Consider the following 12,464-nt stretch of genomic DNA (forward strand, 5'->3'; position numbering starts at 1 on the left):
GACAGAAATGCACAACTGTTATATGCCAATTATATAAAAACAAGCTGTTTGGAAGTGGTGCAAGAAAGAAGCCCTTCCTGAAAGTAAACCACAAAATGCAGTGTCTGAACTTCACAAAGTGTTATTGAAACTACAATTGGAATCGTATATTGTGGTCATGTGAGTCCTAAAACTAACCTTTTGGTCATACACACCATTGGCATGTTTGGTAAAAAAAAAGGAATGTGTGGGAGTGACTGTATACAAAAAAAAATTCTGGATAGCCACTGTAAAACATGGTGCTGCATTTTTGATGTTAAGGGTTTTTTTCTGACTGGTGGTCCAAGGGGTTTTAGGCATTAAGGGAGTTTTAATGGCATAAGTAATACCATGAGTTTAGCCCAAAACCTCTTACCTCTGCCAATGACCATCTCAGTCTCCAGATTTGTGGCCTGAATTGTACATGTGCAAACATCTAACTGAAGAAGTGGTACAAGATTCTTAATGGGATGTCAGTCATTGCCAGTCATTACAGATAGAAACTCAGTGCTGTTTTTCTTCTCTACAAGAGTCTTCACCAAATATGTAAATTCTATGGGTGAAAATAATTTTGAAACCAGTGTTTTGGAGGAAAAAATGCACTATAACAAAAAAAACCTTTATGTTTTTGAAAGAAAATGTGTTTAAATAAAACTATACAGCATCCCTGTATGTTTAAGCTCAAAATCTCACTTATTGCATGTTCTTTTTTATATACACTCACTATCCACTTTATTAGGAAAACTAATAGTTATATCTTCAACTTTCCAGTTTCAGTGAGACTGTTCCCACTACAGTCTCAGATTCCTGTTCTTGGGTGTTCTTCCTGTTCACAGGAGCGGAACCTGATGTAGTCTTCTGCTATTGTAGCCCATTTGCCTCAAAGTACATCATGTTGTGCATTCTGAGATGCTATTCTGCTCATCACAGTCGTAAAGATCGGTTATTTAAGTTTCCATTATGAACTAGTCTGGCCATTCTCCTCTTACCTTATCTTTCATCAACAAGGCATTTCCAAATGCAGAACTGCTGCTTACTGGATGTTTTTTGCACTATTCTGCTGTGCATGAAAATCCCAGGAGATTAGCAGTTTCTAAAAAACTCACCCCAGCCCATTTGGGACCAACAACCATGCAAAGGTCAAAGTTACTGAGATCACATTTTCCCCATTCTGGTGTTTGATGTAAACCTTAACTGAAGCTTTTGACCTGAATCTGCATGATTTTATACATTCTGCTTCTGCTACATGATTGGTTGAGTGGATAACTGCATGAATGAGCAGGTGTACAAGTGTTCCTAATAAAGTGGTCAAGTGTATTTGTTAATTTTTTATAAAAAATGCCAATAATTCTGGAGGACATTGTAGCTTTTCCCTCTACTGTGAGTCATGAAGCGTCCCTGCACAGTGTGTGGTTCTCAAATCCTCTCTTTGTGCGTCACATTACCAGTCAGCACAGTACTTCATGCTGGGTCTGCTGTTGTCTCTTATAAAGGTCTAACAATTTTCTAATCCCCCAAAACAAGCAGATGGAATTGTTAAGGCTTTATGCCACTTACGTATGCAAATTTGTATATACATACACAAATGAGACCTCATAGAGAAAAAGCACTTATGCCATTTATGGGAACACAGAGTTTGCAACTTTAATCACTGGCTCACCATGATATGGAATTGTGTGCTGTTTAAAATTGTGACGTAAAATTGAGAAGGTGGAGGAAATGGAGGGAGTAGAAGACTGACAACAGTAACATGAATAGACTTCTTGCTGTGTGGGGGGATAATTCTGTAGCCCTCCCACGCCATAACACTTTAAAACTATATTTAAAGACAAACTGTATATTCTTTTCAGGTTTTCCAGCAATGAGTAGTTCCAGAGGAAACTTCCCCAAACCCTTAACAGGAATGTTGTCTGTGTAGTGCACTAACACTTGCTCTGGATCTACTCTTCAATTACTAAGCAGCCAAGCATGGGGTTTTTAAAGTTAAAAGCATTCCCCCTAATAATTCAGGCACATGCTTAGCTATGTCAGGCCTTTCAAATGGGAAATAAGAACTGCAACTCTATACTACTGCACTTATAATGTATAACACTATTAATAATGAACGGTTGTATGCAGTTATACAACAGTTATATCTCAGGGAACCCGGGGCACAAGGCTTGGGGCACCCTGGTCAGGGTGCCAGCCCGTCTCAGGGCATAATTGCACACACAGTCACACACTATGGACAATTTGGAATAGTCAATCAGCCTACAATTCATGTCTTTGGACTGGGCGAGGAAACTAGGGTACCCGGAGGAAACCCCCATGGCACGGGTAGAACATGCAAGCTCTGCGCACACAGGGTGGAGGCAGGAATTGAACCCCCAACCCCGGAGGTGCGAGGCAACAGTATGGAACACCAATTCCTCCCCCCGCCATCTTGAAGTCAGCTATTTACCAAAACACCTGAAGGTTGGCTTCAAAAGAGGAAATATGTGGACAGGCCTCCCCTCGTCCATCAGAATATCTTCCAAAGCCAACAAAGAGGAAGTTTTCTCGTCTCCAGCCCTATCTCCTACAAAAGGCCCCTCATCTGTGTGGCCCCAGGGCTGTGTTTCTCATTGGTCCAGTAGGAATGTGGAGATGTGGAGATATCTCTCTGCTCTGAGGGAGTTTTATTTGCTCTCTGTCGCATAGCCATCTCTCCTGACCAGACAAACAAACTGTGCTGATCACCAGGGAAGATCTAAGAGAGAAATAGGAAGGGTAGCTGAAGTCCATTAGTGACCTGAGTACTACCTGAGTTTGGGTATGTAAGTGGTTTGACTGGGACAACAAAGGTTTAACTAATAATTAATTAGTTAATTATTAATTAATTAATTAATTAATTATTAATCCATAAAGGCCCATTTTTACCTGCCATACCATATCAACGGCTAGAGTAGAAAATAATAGAACAATAGTTATACTCAAACTCCTTTTGAGAAGTGGACATGTTAAAGGCTGTAAAGTAATTGAAAAGGTTATATTTTTTTGTGCCAATGGTCCAAGGTTTTGTGTGACTGGGTGTGAGTTTGAAACCATTCATGCAGTCTACAGGTAAGTGGGTAATTTCTGTTCATGTTCTGAAAGGTGTCATTACTCCATGACCTCTTTTAACCTCTCAGGAGGAAGGTTAGAGGTCAAACTAGACTTTGTTCTCTATGTTTTGACCAGACAACTAATTGCCTGGTCACACACAATTGTGTATACTAACACACACACACGCACACACACACACACACACACACACACACACACACACACACACATTGCATTTAGTATGAAGCAGTATTTGTTTGTTGAAAGTAAGTTAGCTTTGTTTTATTCTAATGCACTATCGCTACTGCTTTTTAAATTCTTTCCCCCACGAGTTTAGATGTTTAGATAAGCATCATGCAAGTAAGGTAAGTTGCCTTTGCTACGACACTACACGTATTTGTCTTTAAAATTATGACCACACTGCCTGTGTTAAATATAATAACACACTGGTATTGATTTGAAACACATCTGTTTTGCGACTTTTACTATTTTCTATTTAATTTCAACACTGGATGGAATTTCCAATTTCTAAATCCAATAATTATATTTTACGAGATGTCAAAACAGCTTCCCTTTTTTCTCTCTCCGTGTGTAATCCTTCTCCTTTGATTGAATAAGTAACTTAAACATATATTGTACTTTTATTTCTGTGTATTGGTCTTGTCATAACAACAATTTCATACCATAATATTACAGTATAACTTTTTTTTTGCAGCTTCCTATTTTCTAGATTATAAGCTCTGCATGTTACTAAATACAACATCATGTACGTAACTGTGCCACAAATTCAGTCATGTTTAACCAAAAGAGCAAAGTAACACTATGATTACCCTTGGATCCACTTTTTGTAGACTAGTTTGAAGGAAAGCAACTTTGTCACTACAAAGTGTGTTTCTAACTGCAGTGTTTAGACTAAGTTGTGGAAAAAAACACCACCCTTCCCAAGCTAATTGACGTCTGCCTCCACTGTGCTTAGCCTGTAGAGAACGAAAGCACTGATGCAGATAACTGGCCTAACAGCCCTCAAATGTAGTACTTACACATAGTATTCTATAAAGAGTGAGACAGTTTGCACAACTCAACAAAGGCTCGAAAGCTCTCTATCAATGGACTTTCTACCAAATTTGATCTCCAATTAGTACCTTGCTATAATCCTCGAGTCTTTTCAGTGAAGAATGAAAGCACCCAGGGAAGAGGAGGGGGTCAGTGTGTCGTGTTCTCAAGGCCTCAGTTTAAATAGATTAATCTCTGGAGAAGAATCATGAGCTCCTATTCCTAAAGACTGTACTATTTCTAATGTTTAATAATCAGTCACCATCAGTCTGTTTACCGATGGGAGAAAAGCTGCCCAAGAGGTAATATAGACTAATTAAAACACTGATTTGTGTTTAGAAAAATGTAGAAATAAATGTCTTACATTTGTTCTTATTGAGGAGTTTAATAAATTGCATGATTGTTCTTTAAGTAAAGATTAAAACACAACAGGGCATGTTACAGGAAATTAACCAGTGATGGGATGGTGTGAATAACAATACAGCCAGAGTCTTTTATTCCCTTTACCACAGCAATTAACCAATGCGAATTTCATTTATTAAAGAATGACATACATAGTTACATTTAATGTGTGGAATGTCCATGAAAAAAGTTAGTTCCTTTTAGCACTTACATTATACATAGCAGCTATAAATAGGTGTCTCTTCTCCAGCCCCGCCTCTTGAAATAAATAATAATAAAACAAAGAAATGTATGTTACTAAGAAACCGCAAAGCCAACCTGTGATATGCCTGGTCACTGTCAGAGCTGTCAGAGCAGCTGTTATAAAAAATGAATCAACACCTTCTGACCAATCAGATTGAAGAATTCAACAGCACTGTGGTATTCAAGATTGGTTGCTGTAGGAAGTGTTCACAAAAACAGATTCAACCAATCGTAATCATAATCAAACACAGACCCCTAATTTTATACATGGTGTCCCAAAAGTCTCCATACACAGGGGACTATGTGTGCCAGGACCACGTTGGAGGATGTTTGCAGACGTCCTCTTCTTGGTTGGTCTGCAACACTACCAGTCTTTTTTAATCTGTTAATAGGTTTGGCAACAGTGTTGTGTGTGATGCGCTTGCCAAGTTTACTCTTAAAGTCCATCGCAGCGTTGCGACAACTTCCTGATCCAGCCATAAGAATGATTTCAACACATTATTCTTTTGTCAAAGGCATTCTTAAAGGCTATCTGAAAAAAAAAAAATAATAATATAAACTGAATATGAAAAATTTTGGAAGACATTTTGCTAAAAAGTGTTAATTTCCCCTGTCTATGGACACTTTTGGGACACCCTGTATTTTGCATGTTATAGTGAATTCTATGACCACATTCTACTTACTAGCAACAATTTCCCCTCAGAATCACACACAGCCACATACAGACACCAGAACTGATCTGGTCCCTGACTCTATGTCAGGGTTTAGATGTCTGATATACCGACTCATGCATGTTTTCTCTTCTGCTCCAGGGTGTGCATGTCTGCAGTTTCCACTGCTGTAATTATCTCCACTCAAGTCATTATTTGTTTAATTGGATGGATTGTCTTTGTTATCCAGGGCTCTAAAGCATTTCTGATAGTGAAGAGGCAAACCATGGACATAAACTTTCCACTCCATCCTAAAGGGACAGGGTCTGGATGCCATCTGAGGGAGAAACAGCCAACTGCAACCCATCCATGCAGAGGGACACAGGGACTCATTAACTTCCCCAAGGGTTTACTTGTAAGAGCACTACGTAAGTACTGGGAAGCATGGCTGTATTCGTACCAACATTTAGTCACTTCCCAAGAGCACAATTTCTACTCATCAGATGGATGGCAGGGTCTGAGTGTGACAGATTGCTTAAGAGATGCTGTATTTGCGTATGTCTGTTCCTGCAGCATGCTCTGTGTCTGAAACTATGCCCTATTTAATATACAGTGCACTATTTTCAGACTCTGCCATTTGGTAGTGATGTCTAAAAACATAGTGGAGATAGCACTCATGGAATACCAATATTTAAGTACATTGTTTGTTATGATTTACATGTGCGTTCACTGTGGAAGATAGCTAGGTAAGATGACAGCTTCACTTCAGACGTCTTACAAGTGTCAAGTGCCGATTAATTGTTTTACGAAGTCATTTCTATAGGCTCACTGTGTTCTGTTATTTTATTGCCCTTAGGTTTGATATAGGCCAGAGCAGCCTGTGTATGTCATGTACAAAATCACTTACTTCAGTCACTAATTCTGTTGCTTATAATCCTAGCATTTAGGTGGTGTGATTTTTCTGTAGCAGTCACCATATTTGAGACAAAATTTCTGCACAACACGAACTTAACTAGAGGTGAAAGAAGGCTAAAATGACTCACCTTTCTTCAAAAGAGAAGAAGTGGTACCACAACAAGCCAATAAAATAGACTTAGTACATTCTCTCGAACTGCTGATTCCACTTAAACTGAAAAGCTCTGCCATTATAGGGAGGGTATGTCAATATCAGCTAAAAAGCTTTTGCTAATTTAAGCAATGCTTGCTGCCAAAATGAACCACTCGGTTGTCCCGTAACACAGCTATTTAGCTAACATGGATAAGAGGTAGCATGACAAGGGAAGATCCATCGCACTGTTGCTTGTTGAAGATGTAGTCTAGTGTATTTGAAATGTATGTGTAAATGAAAATGAATCTTAATGCAGCGCAGACTCCAATACACTGATGTGGTCAGTTCCCAACATGATCCTCAAAAGGGTAACGGTTATACAGTGTGACGTCATATGATAGTGTTCTATGAATGTGCAACGAGACACATTTCTGCTTTTCTTCTTTTACAGACGCACCCAGCTACACACATTCTTAAGAATTTCACCCCCAGTCCATCTCCCTCTTCTCTCCTCACTGTTCTGACATCATTGGGTGCTTGCAACCCTGGGAAGCCAAGCATGTGAGATTCCCCAAGTCATTAAGGGCAGGCTTGAAAAGACTGTCACCAGGCAAGAGATAAGCCTGCAAGCGCTGAAGTAATAAGGGCCAAATAAAGCCTGCACTGTGGAGAGCTTCCCTGGATACTGAGCCTCGGATTAGAGACAGCCTGAGAAGAAGAGGAAGTCAATGGACCTCCACAAAAATATGAACTGAGGGGAAGAAGAAAGCGGGGGAAGGGGAGGGCGGGGTAAATGGCTAACTTATCAGTATTCTGGAGCTAGTTGGGTAACCCACTGTGCCCTGGAGGCTGGCTGTGGGCTCAGAGAGATATCCAGAATGGAGATTGGGGGTATTATGGGTTTGGCTGAGGCTTTAAGAGAAGCACATAGTCCAGTTAGCAGCTCTCAGTATCTGCAAACTGGGCTGAATGCACAAGTGCTGAACTCTGAAGAGGAAATCCCTGGCTTTGTCACAAAGTTGGTAAACTTGGTACAAAAGAGGGATTTTCAGTCAGAGAAGAAGAAAAGTGTGTGTGTGTGTGTGTGTGTGTGTGTGTGTGTGCTGCAGCCTGTTGAACCAGTCTTTTTTCCTTCCTGTGGGTTATTATAGATAAGATCATGGTCACCCAGTGCAGTGGGGTGGGAAGGAGGGGACTTTTCTTCACAAAGTCTTTCCTCAGGGACAGGATACAGTGTTAAATTGTTTCATTAAACCTGGCTGATAAAACAGGATTAGGGCTCTTTTGGGGTATTCCTACTCACTCTAAATGCTTAAACACTAATTTCAACAATTATGCAAATTTAATTCAAAAGGCAAAAACTAATTACCACAGATTCCATTTAGATAAAAAGTCACAAGGCTCAACATAGTTACAGTGCTTTTGTAGCCAAAGTCTACTTATTTGTTGTTTGTTTCTTTCACTCATTTCTCCTCTGAAAGCAAATAAAAATTTTTTATATAATAATTAAAAAAATATAATATAATGTATGATATAATATAATGTTGAAGTCTCGATTCTAATAAAATAATGTATAATATAATATAATGTTGAAGTCTCGATTCTAATTGGTCAGAAGGTGTTGATTAATTTTTTATAACAGCAGCTCTTGAGATAGTGAAGAAGAAGAAGAAGAAGAAGAAGCGGTTATTTGTCACATATACATTACAGCACAGTGAAATTCTTTTCTTCTCTTATCCCAGCCTGTTAGGAAGCTGGGGTCAGAGCACAGGGTCAGCCATGATACAGTGCCCGGAGCAGAGAAGGGACTTGCTCAAGGGCCCAATAGTGGCAGCTTGGCAGTGCTGGGGCTTAAACCCCACCTTCTGATCAGTAACCCAGAGCCTTAACCATTGAGCCTTACATGTTATCATTTCTATAGTAACAACATACACAGAAACTTCTGCTGGACTCTCTGCGTAAATTAATAAATCTTATAAATAATTAATATGTAATTTAATAAATATAATAAACATATTTTAAAAAATGTACTGTCATTTAACAAAGAAAAAAACATAATTGTTGATATGGTGCGGATTTTTGTATGGAGACGCATTGAATTATTGAACTGCATTTGTTGAGTATTGAATTGAGTTGACTTTCTTGAATATTGAATTTATTGAACTTGTTTGTTGAATTCTCAAATCAGAAGGTGTGCATTAATTTTCTGTAGCAGCACCACTCTGACGGTAGGTCCCGTCTGTAACGTAAATGATAAGTTCATATTATTTGCTAGTTCTAATACTAACGTACGTTGTTCCTATGGTAACAGCTCATACACAGAGGTTTGTACAGCAGATGCTCCACATAATCTAAGGCTAATATTAAAAAACATGTTGTTCAACAACAACAACAAAAAAACATAATTATTGTGGTGTTGTAGTTTAAGTAACATTTATGGAACGAGACTCGAGTGTCAGAGCTTTATAATGGTCAGACATGGAAACTTACTGAAACTTTCCCCTCTTCAGGAAAGAGGGGTTTTCAGTTCTCCGATTTCTAAGTCACATGACAAGCTGCGTTATTTTTGGTCTTATTAACTTCAAGAGAGAGAAAAGAGGAGCTGGTGAACACTGGTTAGATACAATCATAAGCAATAACAGGAACTAACTTGCCTTGCAGATGTTCCACAACATTAAATGTAACTATAAACAGTTAAAAAGCATGATGTTGCTGTTCAGAAAATTGTAATGGTTGGCAAATTGCTGTGGTATAAGCGGAAAAACACGCTTTGAACTGTGCTGTTATACAAAAAGAATACACTTCATGTCAATGACTATCACACCACCCCAGTGTGTATTATTTTTGCTTAACAGCACATTCCATCATGTGTTATTCCTTCCTTATGGAAGGAGTCTCCAGTGCTAGATGTAAAGCTGTTCCTTTAAGTAATAACACGAATTTGTTAAGTAATAACACACTAACTTGTTTTGTGGATGTTAAACAAACATAACTATAAACAGAGAAAAAGGATGACATGATGTTCCTTGGTAAATAAAAAAAATTTATAATAAAATAATTATTGCGGTATAAGAGGAATAAAACACTTTGGGATGTGTTGTTATGGGAAGGCATCAAACCATTAATATTTTCCTATAACAGCACTCCATTATATTATTTATAAAATTCAATACATACCATGCAATGCAATACAATACAATAATATAATATTAAATAACAATCTCGAATGGTGCTTCAGCAAACTGAAAATTGTGACTCGAGTTTCTTTCAGGGTTTAAGGGTTTCTTCTTTCGAGGCTATTTATTTACAGTTTGTGGATGACATGCTGTGAAAAATGATCAGGAGTCTAGTAATCATTTTGGTTTGGGAAAGACCAAGTTGTTGGTGATACTGGATTCAAGAAATAGTGAAGTAATTAGGTCATCCTGCTCAGCGCACACTATCTGAACCCATTTCCGATTGCTTCTCCACGGCTCCCCCTAATACAAGCCACATTGAGCCCTGACATACACAGCCATAATTCAAAGCAGACATGTGAGGTCCTTCTCAGGTGGGCCTTAGATGTACATCTAAACAAATGTGAAGGCTTGAGGCATGGTGCACCAATCATCCCCTTACAGAGTTACTGTGCTCTGTAACTCACCCGGCCCCCAACCCTTATTCACAATCCTTCTGTGGAGGTGTCAGGGCTGATTAGTGTTTGTGGTGATATAGCCGAGTCACGTTACTCTGGACATAGTCCTACTGCCTCCATGTGAAGGGTCTGGTTTGTGATAAAAGTAGCATTCCAGCTCGTTTTGCCTGTTACGCTAAGACCTAGACATAAAGCTTTGGTGACATTTGGAGTCATGCTTTTTCTTAATATCCCACTGCAAATAGCTGTTGTTGTGGAAAACAGGTATCTTAAATACCAGCTCATTCATTCCCAACCCAACACTCAGCCAAAGCCCCCTGATAGGCGGGCAGGTCACTAAAGAGATTTGAGGGTTGAATATATTGCTGGTGGTCAGTTGTGTGACACAGTTGGACTATGTAGACATGATGAATGTAGCTAAAGGCAGAGCTCATGGAGCTGTCAGTGTAAACAATAACCTGTGGAGGAGTATGGAAAGACTCCCCCACACTACACTCCTCCATAGTACACACACCTCCTTCATGTTTCTGTAAGAGTTCCTGTGGCTCTTTTCTCCAGCCATGTCCCCGCATCTTTAGACTTCTTCATATAGATCTTTAGACTTCTTCATAAAGCTCTTCATATAGATCTGACTTAAGTTTATCAGCTAAAGTTGACATAGACCTGACTTAAGTTCATCAGCTCTCTTTTTGTTGCTGCTGTGACGTCAAGCCTGGATAGCAGTCACAAAATTATTTGTGTTTTTAGGATCTTTTGGTTTCATTGCAAGTCCAGATTTAAGCTTGGTAGGTCTGGCTATTGCTTTTCTATAGAACTATTTTTAAATGTTTAGCTCAAAGTCTTGTCACATTTCATGACCTTAGTATTTATAAGGTTCCCCCGTTCATTCTTAACCCAAACAAAACTATTTAATAATAAGGTCATGACATGTTGTTGTTGTTGTTTCTGAAATAGCATTAGCCCATAGATCATAAATCAATATTACATACCTCAGAAACTAGAAAAAAAGAGAACAAGCCTATTTTTCTATAGACTTAGCAACTCCACCTCATCTAATTCCCTTGCAGGCCACATTTTACTAAAACTTCATCATTAAACTGTTGATAGTGTCTTAAGAGGTACTTGAATTGTAATTGCAATGTAATACTTTCAGGCAGCAAGCTTCTATAGTTTTGTGCTGGTGCCCCACACTATGATTTATCACAGTTATTATATTCAGACTGTGTACATATTATATAACAATACCTCCTTTTGCTCACCAGAAATTTGACACTGAAAAATATTTCCTGTGCTCTATGTTATCTTTTTCCTAGAACTGCTCTTTTGTCAGAGTGAATTAAATGTCTTTGCATTTGCATGTGGTTTCATGTGTACTGTATTTTCACCTGTATGCCTGAGCTGTTGCAGGCACACGTCTTTGCTTAGTTGTGCTAACAGGAGTAAAGACCTGTAGAAAATATCAGAATAGGTGACAGGCTTATAAGAACATAATGAACAGAAGTTAATAATAAGAGAACAATAATTGGAACATTTTCATGGCTTACATTGATATATATTTCCCTATGATATAGAACACATCCTACGTAAATCATGGCTGTATAACTCCTACTGTTGGGTATGAAAAATAGGCTGTCAGTGAAACAAAGGCAAATACAAACATTTTTATATCTGAGAACCTTTACCTCTCTGCCTCAGCATTAGCAATATGGCCAAAGTAAGCTGCACTACTCTTTTTTCTGTCTTGCTCCATCTTTTTCTTGGAAGAAGACCATAATTCACTACTGTAGGGCCAAGCAATTCTCTGGTGACGAGCTCTTAATCCATCCCAGACTACAGGCGGTGTAATAGTTTCAAATTGTTTCTTATATATATATATAAGCAATCACACCAGAGTCAAAATCACTGAGATCACATTTTTTCCCCATTCTGCTGGTTGATGTGAATGTTACCCAAAGCTGCTGATTTTATGCTTTGCACCGCTGCCACATGATTGTCTGATTAGATAATTGCATGAATGAGTAGATGTACAGGTGTTCCTAACAATGTGCTCGGTGAGTAATAGTAGTATTATATATATATATATAAATAAGAATTTAACAGAGAAAATTAGCTGATATTTTTCTGATGTTATGATTTATAAAAATGAGTCAATCATTGCAATAAATCTTTATCTTGCCTTTGTTTATTTCACGCACACACACACATGCACATGCATATGTCCATGCATGCACACACAAGGTGCTTAAATATACTCTGGAGACTGGTTGTTGACATAATGTATTCTTGCAGCTAGTTATGTAAAAAAAAAACCTGGCACTGGAAGAAAGTTCATATCTTTAAAAATAGTTCAAAT

Source organism: Pangasianodon hypophthalmus, chromosome 9, assembly GCF_027358585.1.
Source record: "Pangasianodon hypophthalmus isolate fPanHyp1 chromosome 9, fPanHyp1.pri, whole genome shotgun sequence".
Lineage (NCBI taxonomy): Eukaryota > Metazoa > Chordata > Actinopteri > Siluriformes > Pangasiidae > Pangasianodon > Pangasianodon hypophthalmus.